Source organism: Periplaneta americana, chromosome 13, assembly GCF_040183065.1.
Source record: "Periplaneta americana isolate PAMFEO1 chromosome 13, P.americana_PAMFEO1_priV1, whole genome shotgun sequence".
Classification (NCBI taxonomy): Eukaryota; Metazoa; Arthropoda; class Insecta; order Blattodea; family Blattidae; genus Periplaneta; species Periplaneta americana.
The window spans coordinates 136,438,643-136,451,659 of NC_091129.1; the positions used below are offsets into that span (position 1 = coordinate 136,438,643).

Below are 13,017 nucleotides of genomic sequence, written 5' to 3' on the forward strand. Positions count from 1 at the left end.
GTTATTAAATTTTAATTGTTTATTTTACAAACGTAGGGACTAATATCAAAATTCTGTTACAGACAGTTTGTAGACATGCTTTTGCAAATACATTGCAAAAAACCGTTTGAATCTATCTTTAAAAACGGTTTGATATATCAGTTTAGTACAATTCTGCAATGTGTATATTATTTTTCAAATTTGGTCCCCCAAATAATTTTTTTCAAAATATTTATATTTTGTTGAATTTCTACACCTATGAGCTCTCTACATACAAAAAATTAATATTTTACACCAAATAGGAAAAAAGTTTTAAAAAATACCATTCTCTCCCCTTAAATTATTTGTTTCTAATCTTAGCGTTATTCTATGGATTATTCTTTGATAATGTTTAGATCAATAAAAATACAGACCGTGGCCATCAGTAGTCCTCTTAACAAATTCATTTTCATATGGGGAACTAAAACTTTGAGGTACAATTTTTTTTTTTTTTAGTTGATTACTTAAACATTGTATCAACTACCCGGTTATTTAGCGTCGATGAAATTGGTGATAGCGAGATGGTATTTGGCGAGATCGAGGACTCGCCATGCGACTATGGGATTATCTGGCATTCGCCTTGCTGTTGAGGAAAAACTCAAGAAAAAACCCAACCAGATAATCGGCCAAAGCTAAAATCGAACCCACGCCCGAGCGCAGCCCCGGATCAGCAGGAGAACGCGATACGCCGGTGGCAAAGTATAATTATGATGATTTAACAAAACATAATACACACTATCAATTACCATAATTAAATTTGAAGAATGCAGAAGGGGAGAAACTATTTCTAAAGGGTTGTTTTTATCAAGACCGTGTTGCCACAATTCTTTGTACGCAATAAAACAAATATCGATAGTATAGAACAGCAAACCTCGTATGCCAAAATGTTCCATTTTACAAGAGAGCAAAAAACATTTTAATATCTTGTTAACGAACAAATACCTGACATAAGAGGGTATTTATGTATCTTCTTGTAAAGTCTGTATACATGCCTGGACATAAGATGTGTTTGCAAAATAATTTTTATACGGATAAAATAAAATCTCATTTTTTTGACATACCAGGTTGCGCTTCAACACCATCGATATACTTCATTGGCCTCAGGACTCAGAAGACGAAAATACTGAAATATGATTATAACATACGTTTATAAATAATACAAAATCAAGACAAGATAACAAAATATGTTACAGAAAGATGTATTATGCAACGTGAAACAGAATTAATGGCATGATGATGATGATGATGATGATGATGATGATGATGATGATGATGATGACGACGACGATGATGATGATGATGACGATGATGGTGGTGATGGTGGTGGTGGTAATTGTATTCGAGTTGTATATATGACGTTAAAACAGCGATTTTTACAGCTTTTATTTTCTCATCATACACAGTATAAATTCTGTGACGCTGAAAAAAAATGTTTGTGAAGTACTAAGAGAAACGCACTTTTCCAGAGATCCTAATATCATATAAAAAGTGAATTTTGGTGTGTCATCTACCTGCGTACAACTAGTTGTCTTAATGATTCGAAAATTTTCTTCTTTTATATTCTAGTCTACGAGTCAATTCATTCGAAATTATGCACAAAAACTGATTTTTACTTACATAGGAAATGTGTCTTCATATGACAAAATAACACAAAATGGAGATCGATATTACTGCGCTCAGTCGATAGCAGCTCTCATTCGAGCATATCGAGCGAAGTAATAAAATTTATTTCAAATCTCATAGACAAAATGGTTCGATTCACAATACAATGACAATTTAAATATTCTTGGCAATTTTCATAACTACAGAAGAGTCACACACACACGCACGCGCACGCATTCACACACATATACACTGTAGATTCGCAAAAATTTTACTGGGTGGCCACTCAATTTCAGAACGATTATCCCGGACTACCGACTTTTCCAGGAATGTGGGCTCAGGGAAATTACTTCTCTCTGCGTCTAGAACACTTTTGAATTACAAGTTTTGAATATCGACAATTAAACAAGACTACAAATAGGTTAGATATCCATTTTTTGATTTGTTATTGATTTTCAGTGCTCAGAATATAATGTATATAAAAGTACCGAATATCAATACAAAATAATTTTAGTTATTTTTGTTTACTCCTTGAATATTTTTACAATGGTGAAATGTAATGTGAAATTTTCTTTCTTCTTAATAAAATGACGCAATTAAAAACTGACTTCTACATTACCAAAATGACATGACTTTTAGAATTTTGAAATTCAGAACTGGGCACTCTGAAAAATAATAGAAGTATAGTTATTTGAGTTAATAACATAATTAAAGAAATCAGCGATATATAAATAAAATTCGCAAGTGACCTTGGAGGATTCACTTTACATTTTAGACATCGTTACTCAGACCATGGAACGAACTTTGCCTCCTCAATCTTGTTCTGTCAGAATGAAGATGTCAGCATGAAACATTTACACTGCTGGAACATCAAAGCATTTCAAGAGTGTGTGGGATAATTGCGTAATTGAAACTGTATTAAAAGCGAAGTACGTAAACAATGCACGTATTAATTAGCTTACAACTGTGAGGAGTGTGGCCATAGAAAACCTCAACATCTTTCGGGAAATTATTGTGACTCACATTGACGCAAAAAAATAGACAAATTTATAATTTCGCGTTCAAACTCAATAAAATCTGTTTTGCATATAAACATACAAATTTTACACTTTAATAGATTTCGCATTTATTTACGCATTCAAAAACCAACGAAAGAAACTATGAAGAACGAAAATACGTAAACATGCGTATTTCTTACAAATTTCACATTACACTGCAACGAAAAATCTCAATCTCCAATTGCTATCGACAGTCTTAGTAATGATAAAGATATTCTGGAAAATGAAATTACACATAATTTAACTGAAAACCTTATCTTACAAGCTCTGAACTCAATGTTTATTTTTTAAATCAAACTACAGTGTTACACAATAATCTTTAACTCATTCATGAAACTCCCCGCCCCTAGCACCGCCAGATTATTTACTTAGAATACTAACGTGGGGTTCCACCCAGAGCTGACTAAAAATTTCCGACTTGAATTGTACGCGACATAATATTAATTCGCGGAAAATGTTTCACTGAATTAAGGATATTGTACATACGCTTAGAAAATCTATCAACTACACCAATAAAATTAAGATGATGATATGTGGGTTTCTAAAGATCACAACAAACACACTTTATCGGTGTTAAACTGTCAATAAAACGAATGTTATAACTTCCATCAAATATGAAAATACAGTTAAGTTCGAAAATTTTACTGACATCTGCCGCTCATGCCAATACTGTAACCCAGATGCGTGCGTTACGAAGAGTATGCGTAGAATCTCGTTTCGCTACATAATACTTGAGATTTTTACCTGCAAGAGTTAACTGTGACTACAATCTGGTCTTCGTCTGAAGTATAAGTCGAAGTGGACCAACATGGACACAGGCAAAAGAGATGGGAGAGGTCAATACTGAACTTTTTGGGATCGTAGTGGAAAAGGGCTAGAAAAGGATGGAAGAAAACGGGGACGAAAATTGAAGAAACTATGCAAAAGCTATCCAGTGGGGTTGGGATATGAATCTGTGAGACGTGAAGGAGTTTCACAATGACGTACGGTACCTAATGGATGCAAGACCTAATTCTGAAAGCAGGGAGATGAGTCAGGTGAATAATGATACGGCTACATCCGACCTTGGAAACGTGAACATGAGAAAATAAGAAAAAAAATATATTTCGTACATCTTACAAGTGCAACGGAAGGGTGATACGATGAATGGCCGAATTATCTGATGTGATTCAGATATACAACCGAGGGCTTGGGAGTCTGGATGGAGATCCGGGAGTGACAAGAGGAGAGTTCCTACACGCTGCCCGATATAGACATCAACACAATATTCCACACGCTGTATAATGGCTACTGCACAGTCGCCGTCTTGCTCGCACCCGCCTATCCACCGCTAGCCCTCTCTCTCGCACTTGGATATCCACCATTTCGAAACGCCAGCCAGCCAGCAGAGTTCTCACTTACCTCCAACACGCGACACAACTCCCAACCATCGATCACACAACCGACTCTTACCGCGTTCAAAAGAATCCCTTCTGCAAAATGTTCGGAGTTTCAGGCTTATAAAATAAATGATAAGTTGTGTGTTTTCTTCTCTTCGCCTGTATGTATGTGTTATTTCCTCCTCCGTCTTCCTAGTTTCCCTCTCTCTCTCAACAAGGTCAGGTCTGCCTCACTTCAGTCGCTGCCGCAGAGAGGCGCTGCAGGCGGTGATAATGCAACGGCACGGCACGGCCAATACCAACGTTACCGCCTCAAAAACGTCCCCCCCTTCCACCTCCAACAACCCAGCATTTTTGTATCAGGAGGGGAGAAGTTGGGATTTTACATGCCGTTTATTATACTTAATTACTAAGAAATGCTATACAAGCACAATAGCAATGAGTGAAAAATTAGACATATCAAATTTACGACTAAATTCCGAATAGCTTGATGATAATTTTAGGAAAATAAACGTAGGGACAGCACCATATGTCACGAGTCCTAGAACAATCAAATTACAAAAATAATACTTAAAAATTAAGCACAGTATAAGAATATCTACATCCTGATAAAGAATAATTTATATTAAGCTTCTAGTTAGTATTTTTACTACTTGCAAACAAAAAATTATAAGATGGCAATCCGCCATTAAAATATTTTGAAGACGTAAGTGCCGATTTATTTTACACCAATTGATACAAAAGACAACGCTATTATATTTTTGACAATATTCTAATCATTCGATTACACAATAAAGAAACATAAAACTCATTTCAAATCTGTTGTGCAATTCCTATTATGGTAACACTGTTATAAGAAATGTTTCGATTTATGTCGCATCCTAACAAATTTCTTAACTTGCTTAATGAACACATGGACAGTAAAATGTTTTGTGAAATTTCAATTATTATAATATTTATTGAAAATTATAAATTGAAATGATTAAGATGTAGGAATCAATATCAAACAAATATTATTAGAGCCATTTCTCCTACCAAGCATGTTACTAACGTAATGTTACTATAATGGAACAAGTATTGCTGATAAACAAATAATGGTCAGAGATACGTACAAACCCAACATAAAATTGTGTACAACTTACAAAAGAAAACTCGGGGGGGGGGGGGAATAATAAATCATTATTATTATTATTATTATTATTATTATTATTATTATTATTATTATTATTATACAACACTGCTACAGAAACGAGACTAAAGAGCTGATTTGAAGGAAATATTACGGTCCTTGAGAAATAATCATTTCATTCAAACAGAATGACCCATTAATGTAGTAGAACAGATGGCAGAAGTAGGGTACTCTTATTTCTCATATTCTACCCTTAATTTGCTCTTACTTGACTTAATTATTTTAAAACCAGTAAAATTAAATCACATTAAATGGTTACTGGCATTATATTACAAAACTCAAACATAAGAAATAAAAAGTTTGCATCAGTTACTTTTAGCCACAGGATCATTTTTAATGTATTACATTGGGGGAGGGGGGGAGAATCACATGTCTGTATCCTTTAGTAGTCAAAATTTAACTTAAAAACAAACTATAAATGAGGAGCAATATTTTGAGAATATAAAAAAACTATATATCAAGGGTCTGATTTTTATGCTTAGGTAAACTCAATTACACAATTTTTGTAAGTACACAGAAATAATTTGTCATCTCTTCAAGTTCGAATAATTTCATGAAAATACTAGCGTGTCATAAAAAATATTATTTTGTTGCTATTAATGGTATTTACGTCAGCTTAACTTTATTTCAACTTCGTTAACGCAAATAAAGCAATTGACACTAACTTCGCCAAGATGTCAACATGACAACAGTCTTAAAACTAATAATTTCACAAGAAGAGTATTGTATTTTAAAAATATTATCACGATAACAAATATTATTACAGACTTACATTTTTTCCTAGGGTTTTCGTTTCGTTGCAGCGTTGAATTCCGTTTGAAACAAGCAAGGCCTATACATTAATTAACGCATGTAAAAAATTATGTTATAGAGTTTCACCTAAATTTAAACGGTCAGAGAGTCGACTTTCTATGGTGCAACGAAGGCAACGTTGAAGCATCAGCAAAGATAACTATAGCTTCAACGCGTCACGGCTAGATGAAGACGTTTGGGTGTTTGGTGAAAAGTCCAGCACCCATCATTATATAAAAATATATAATGAACATTAATAACATTAAAATGTCTAGTCAATCTAGTAAGAAGTTTAATAATGTCCAGGCATCCATAAGATATTTGATATTATAAATATAATAGTATCGATAACTTTCTTCGAAATACTTCACAGTAGTGACATGCAGTAGTACTATAAATCAATTAATAAATAAAAAAATTAGAGTCCACTGGTGTGGAGTAACGGTTAGCATGCCGGGTTCAAATCCTAGTTCGAACAAGTTACCTGGTTGAGGGTTTTTTCGGAAGCTTTCCCTCAATCCATTAAGAGCAGATGCTGGGCAACTTTCGGCGTTGGACCCTAGACTCATTTCGCCGGCAGTATCACCTTTACCTGACTCAAGACACTAGATAATCACAGCAGTTGATAAAGCGTCGTAAAATAGCTCAGTGGTTCCCAAACTTTCCTAAGACGCGACCCTCTTTTGGACGAGATATCTGTATGCGATCCCTACTACCGAATTGGTAGGATACTTAACCCCATTCGAAAAATTCAAATCCCTGAATAGACAAATTCTATTCCCAACACAAACAAGAAATTCAATTGAATGACTACAAAACTTACCGAAATTTTATTATGAAACTGGATTTAATTGTAATTTTTTGTAGATTGTAATGGTGATTTTGGCTCTAAAATATGTACACATCGCCCGTCTGGAAAATCGAAAACAACGATATTTTCTCTCAAAATTATTGGATACCACCCAAAGAACGAGCAAACTATATGAATATAATGCAACAATGACACGATATATTATACAAACATAGGCCTAATTTCTATTAGCCCACTTTGTTGATATTTTGGAATACTTAACATTTTGAATAGTAGTTTGCAAAGCCAAGATGTTAGCATTTTACAGTCAGGGATAAAATCAAAACTATTATAAAGATACTTGATTTTTGGTCATCATTTGACAAAGAGGAATTTGACGCATTCCAGTGCATTAAAGAACTCGTGGAAAATTTAGCTACATTTGATAATAAAAATACTGATTTTTTTTTGCAAACATGCAGTTAAGTTTGCACAATTGAAGCGGTGACAGCAATAACCATTCAAGTCCACTTCTGGCCATTCATTTTTTGCAAATTTGAAATTAAATTTTGGATATTTCCACAAGTGTTACGACTTTAAAAATTGGTATAGTACATTGTCTTGATCTCTAAAACAACCAGAAACATTACGTGCAAAAAATAATAATTACGTAAGAAATAAAAAGTTTTTTTTTTCTCTCGAAACTAGTGTAAATGAACTTCAATGGTTATTGATCTCACCGCTTCAATTCTAAACAACAACTTTTTTAATATTTTCCAAAAGGCACTCAAAACAATACGAAAGTCATAGATGGATACTAAAATCATTATTAGACAGCTGCGTTCAACTGGCTGAAAAAAAAGGAAAGAAAAACTTAATTTAAATATGTACGTACCTACTGATGGATGTCGGAATTAGGCTTTTTACAGAGTGTAGATCATTTGTGGATCAAAAGAATGCATGAATAACTAGATCTTACAAAAGAAGCTCTTAAATTTGTGGTGTTTGGTCAGAACATGATAACTCCAAAAAAGCTGTTTTGAGATACAAGCATTTTTATTTTCACTTTTCCTTTAAAAATAAGAATTCTAGTTTACATACAAATGTGAATGAAAATAAAATAGCACTGTTTAATTAAATACACATGGTCATTCTTTTCTATAGCTTTTTAATAGCCTACCGGTAAGTGTAGATACCAGAAAATGGCCATTTTGGAGTTAGCGAATGATAGCGAATTCGTATTTATGCGAAATAAGTTTCTCATCTATGATTGCCATCAAAACAAAGACGAAAAGTCTCACTGAACTTGAAAGTGATATCACTATGTGTGTATCGAATACGGAGTCCAGATCTGAGAGCTACTATCTGAAAAACAGGCACATTTGTCGCATTAATAAAATTATTTTTTAACTACTGAAACTTTTTATTTTTTTATGTTAAATGTTGTTTATCTTTCGAACACACAGTAAGTGTATATTAATAAGATTTTTTTTTTGTAAATCATCTCGCGGCTCCCCCTATGCTCTTTGCACGACCCCCCAGCTTGGAAACCACTGAAATAAGCAATTAAAAAAATAAAATAAGAGATTAGTGTTTTCGTATAAGACGAGTATTTTCCCCTGGACCAAAATACAATATAAATGGAGTAAAAATCTGTATTTCACCGTGGACCAAACTTCTGGTAAACTGGCTTAAATTCACATTACCGAGACACGCTATAGCTACTCCGAGAATAAAAAATGGTATTTAACTATTGCGAACTGACATAATGTTCCTATACTGAACAATATGTATTCTTTTCACCTTTAAACGCCGGAAGACTTATACCACTACTGCGTGCAAATTTCTAACTCTTAACCAGGAGTTCGTATACCTGCAGAATCGAATAAAATTGTGTTGGATTCGTCATCCGAGCGGTTTAAGGCACACAGGTTTGTTCGGTCAGCATATCGTGTCTAAGATTGCAGATTCGCGTCCCGACCACTGCCGTCAATAATTCAGCCTGTGGTAAAGGATAAGAAGGGCCCAAGTAAAGCAATAGGTGAAATGGTACATATGGAAGGTGACGGGGTTTCAGTTGGCTACAGGTAAAGTGACAATATTACAGGAGAAAAATTCGCTCCGGTGCCGGGATCGAACCCGGGTCCTTGGTTCTACGTACCAAGCGTTCTCACCATTGAGCTACGCCTAAGTCCAATCCACAGCACCGGATCGAACCCCATCCCCTCCAGTGTTTTTCCCTTTCTGGCCTGACTCTAAGTTGGGCATGTATGATGACATTTTATATTAAGTCAACTGCCATTATACAAGGAGCGCACTTAGTTGCGCGACTTGGTGGCTGGGATTCCACAGTATTATGCACAGTGATCTGTACAGAAATATGCACTGTTGCTAGAAGAATCTACGTAAAGATTATTATTTTTTAATTGTTATCATAACAGATATGTTCTGTAGGACCAAAAAATAATAATCTTTACGTAGATACAGGTAAAATGATTTTGTTTTGTTTTTTTTTTTTCTTAAGAAACAAAAAGTAAAATTATTTTATTATTTTACATTATCTAATGTTACATAAAATTTAGGAGTATCAACGTAGATACTTCATAAATAATACATAATTTATAATTTTCAGTTTCAGTTTTTTTTACCACGGACAAATTTGTCCGTTTAGAATTTAAAAGAGTAATTAACTTGTTTCACTTATTTACTTTCATATTAATTCAGGACTTCCTAACAGAAGAGATAGACTGATTTAATTGCAACGACAAAGACAATGACGACTAGACAGACAGAAGTATAGATAGAGAGGAAGCCAACGGCGTAGCACAGACGAGTAGCGTGTTTGTATACAGATTCGGAGCTGCTCTTGGGCGTGGGTTCGATTTCCGTTTGAATCGATTACATGGATGGGTTTTTTCTACGTTTTCTCCAACTATAAGACGAATGTCAGATAATCGCATGGCGAATCCTCAGCCTCATCTCACCAAATATTAACTCGAATTACCAATTCAATCGATGATAGGTAGACAGATAAGACACACAGGCAAGCTGATAATCCGGGAATCTGTCTCGACTGAGTAATGCAAGCATAGGCTACACAAACCTGTCAGGCAACTGGATCTAAGATTACATTAAGACCAACACTTGGTGCCTTTGTAAGTTCCCTCATCTGTACCGCTAGGAGAGGCAGGTCTAATAGAGAAGCGGGGAAGATGCACCGGTGGAGGTCGATAAAGGCAAACGACACAAGAGGAACTACTATCGGCAAGGAAAAGGGGCCGTGATCATATCTTTCAAAACCCAACCCCATTGCGAAATCGAACTCATGGAACACAATGAGAAAGTGCTGTTTTATATAGTGTAGAAGCCAGTATTTGAAACAGAACTGCTGAATATTTAACGTTCATAATGAGATATTTTGTCTGGACAGGCATTTTAGGAAAATATTCATTCACATGAACAGTAGGGATCCTATTTTACAGTGAATAAATATCTAAAATCTCGGTATCAAATGTTGCTTAATTTAGGTGTTATTTCGCATAAAAACATAAATTCGGTGTCATTTCACATCACAAAAAAAAAAATATCACTCTTTGATTCTCGTCATGCAAAATATATTATTGTGTATTTCTGCTAATATTAGAGATCTGTATCATCAAGTGAACATTAAGATTCTTTGTACATTTTAACAATACTTGCAGCTTTGTACAGGCATTTGCATTTGTGTAACAGTCTCCCATCCTGTGAGTGAATAATATAAAATAATAACCAACAACATTTACGCTATTTCTAACTTATATTTAAAAATAAAGTCACTCGCAACTTTGTTTAAATATTAGATGCAAAATTTTGTATTGAAACAGAATTTGAATAATATTACATTCCAAATTTTGAACATTAATATCAATCTTTGGACATTTTAAATTAAAATTTCATAAAAGCAAACCAAGATTTTTCTTGAAAAAAAAAAAAAAACACTAGCTTCGAATAGATTCGTCTTAAAAACAAAAAAAAAATCGTATATATACAAAGTTTCGCGTTATTTATCGAGTTCAAACTTACGATATTTCGACCTGGAAGGGCTTGAATCGTAACATTTTTTTATCATCCAACCAATACAGCAGTATGTCTGGTCAATGGTCAGTACGATGATACCACCCACCCCCGTCGTTACAGCTGGCTTACGAAAACGGATTTCGCTACCACTGTAACTTCCCAAATGCATTACAAAGATGGGGGCACTGATCCCATATCCTAGCCAAAATTTCATGACAAAATTTCTTTCCCCATGAGAATTCGACCCAGGGATCATTCCATACCAATGATGCCTTGGACATGGAGCGAGACTTGAAAGAATTATAAAACATAAAAGGACCACCTCTGTGGTGTAGTGGTCAGCCTGCTGCTCTCTTACGCAGAGGGCCCCGGTTCGATTCCCGGTCGGCTTGAATTTCCTGGTTGAGGTTTTTCAGGGTTTTCCTTCAACCGTAAGGCAAATGCCAGGAAATTCGGGCCATAACATCCCTTAAGATCACCGGCCTCATTCAACACCGAAATCATATTCATAACAAATCAGTAATACAAAAAACAGTCGCTATCTAGTTCACAATAGAACCAGTCTCAACAATAGTACACAGGCCTTCGGATTTCGCTCAAAAGATTAACTCACGATATGACCAGAGATGTTAAAGCGAGTATAAATAACAGCGGGGGGGGGATATAAAAGGTATATAGAAATGCAGTGACTTCAGTTTTAGCATTGCGTTCCTAAAACAAAATAAACACTTTAGTCATAATTCAAGGTTTGTAAATACACATGGTAGCATTTTTTTGTACAAAGACTAAGAAACTAAGAAATGGTTTCCAGAAATTATAATCCCACATTTTAAATGTTCGATTGGACACAGCAATGTACCAAAATTGCACATTAAAGAAGCTGTGGAAGATTTTTCATATGGCACGGTGTTTCAGTGTATGTCTGCACAATATATTGAAAATGTCACTGAATAATATAAGTTTCTGCTTAAGCAATCGTAGTCTCATTCGCGATCTCGAAAAACGGTCTAAAGACCTCAATAATCTAAAATTATCAACAGTACTCTCACTACAGGTTTTGATTTATCTAGAGAAAATCAAAACTCGAGTGGGATTCCATTAACTACTATACGATTACAAGAAATAAAGTACTCTAATACACTAAAATATTAACTGACTTACTAAAATTCTATTTCACTAATGTTAGCTTCACCAAAATGTTTGAATGGAGCCGCCATTTTCAGTTAACTATGTCCTAAATAAATGATGATCGCAAAGCATGCTTTATGGTACCGTAAATAATTTGCATTTTGAAATGTTGGCAAACAAAGAAACAAATGGAAAGGAGGTGACAAAAACAGAAGAAGGTATATAAAGATTAGAAGAAATAAAGTACTCTAATACAATAAAATAGATACTAATTGACTTACTAAAATTCTATTTAACTAATGTTACCTTCACCAAAACGATTGAACGGAGTCGCCATTTTCAGTCGACTATGCGGGAAACAAATGACGATCGCAAAATATGTTTTATAGTACCGTAAAGAATTTGCAGTTTGAAATGTTGGCAAACAAAGAAACAAATGCTAGAGAAGTGAAAAAAACAAATGCTAGGGTAGTGATAAAAACAAATGCTAGGGAAGTGAAAAAAAATGTAGGATAAACAGCCACGATTGGTTGAAACATGTCCTTCCGTACCGTTTTATAGGTCAAAAGTAGTATGACATAGTAAAAGTGTAATAGTCTAATTCCGTATGTTTAATACTTCAACGTCTATATGCTACTTATAATCACGGATGCACGTGAACTACGAAAGCGAGAAGAACTTCACAACAGCCGCTTCGTCTATCGTCACTCGTAAGAGGTCTGAAGCATGGAGTCCTGACTTCAAGAATATGAAACATATGTAACAAAATATGATGATACATTTTTGATAAAGCACACGGACATGCAGATTCATTTTACGTCGCTCATTTCAACAAATCCACGACTTTTCAACCACAGTTCGTAATTTTAATGGCCACAACGAAATTGGGATAGCAACTATATTATATTATTTAAAAACGTCATTTCAGGAAGATCGTAGATCATTTTAGGCTTCTGTAACTAAAGATTTTATTACTTTTTCAACAATTGCAATCTAGAAAGTTAA

General features: G+C 34.5%; 1 protein-coding gene across 6 annotated transcripts in view; it reads right to left on the reverse strand.

The window, feature by feature from the left end:
• The window catches only part of LOC138712465 (uncharacterized), a 283,130-nt gene that overhangs the window by 226,293 nt on the left and 43,820 nt on the right, over window positions 1-13,017 (reverse strand). The window contains exon 2 of one of the 6 annotated variants that reach the window (XM_069844306.1): window positions 1,080-1,141. The exons of 4 other annotated variants lie outside the window; for them this stretch is intronic. The gene's annotated coding sequence lies outside the window, so the exon portion shown is untranslated. Of the gene's footprint in view, window positions 1-1,079; window positions 1,142-4,130; window positions 4,279-13,017 lie in introns of those variants that run through there. One more of the 6 variants, XM_069844305.1, reaches the window with a different exon arrangement.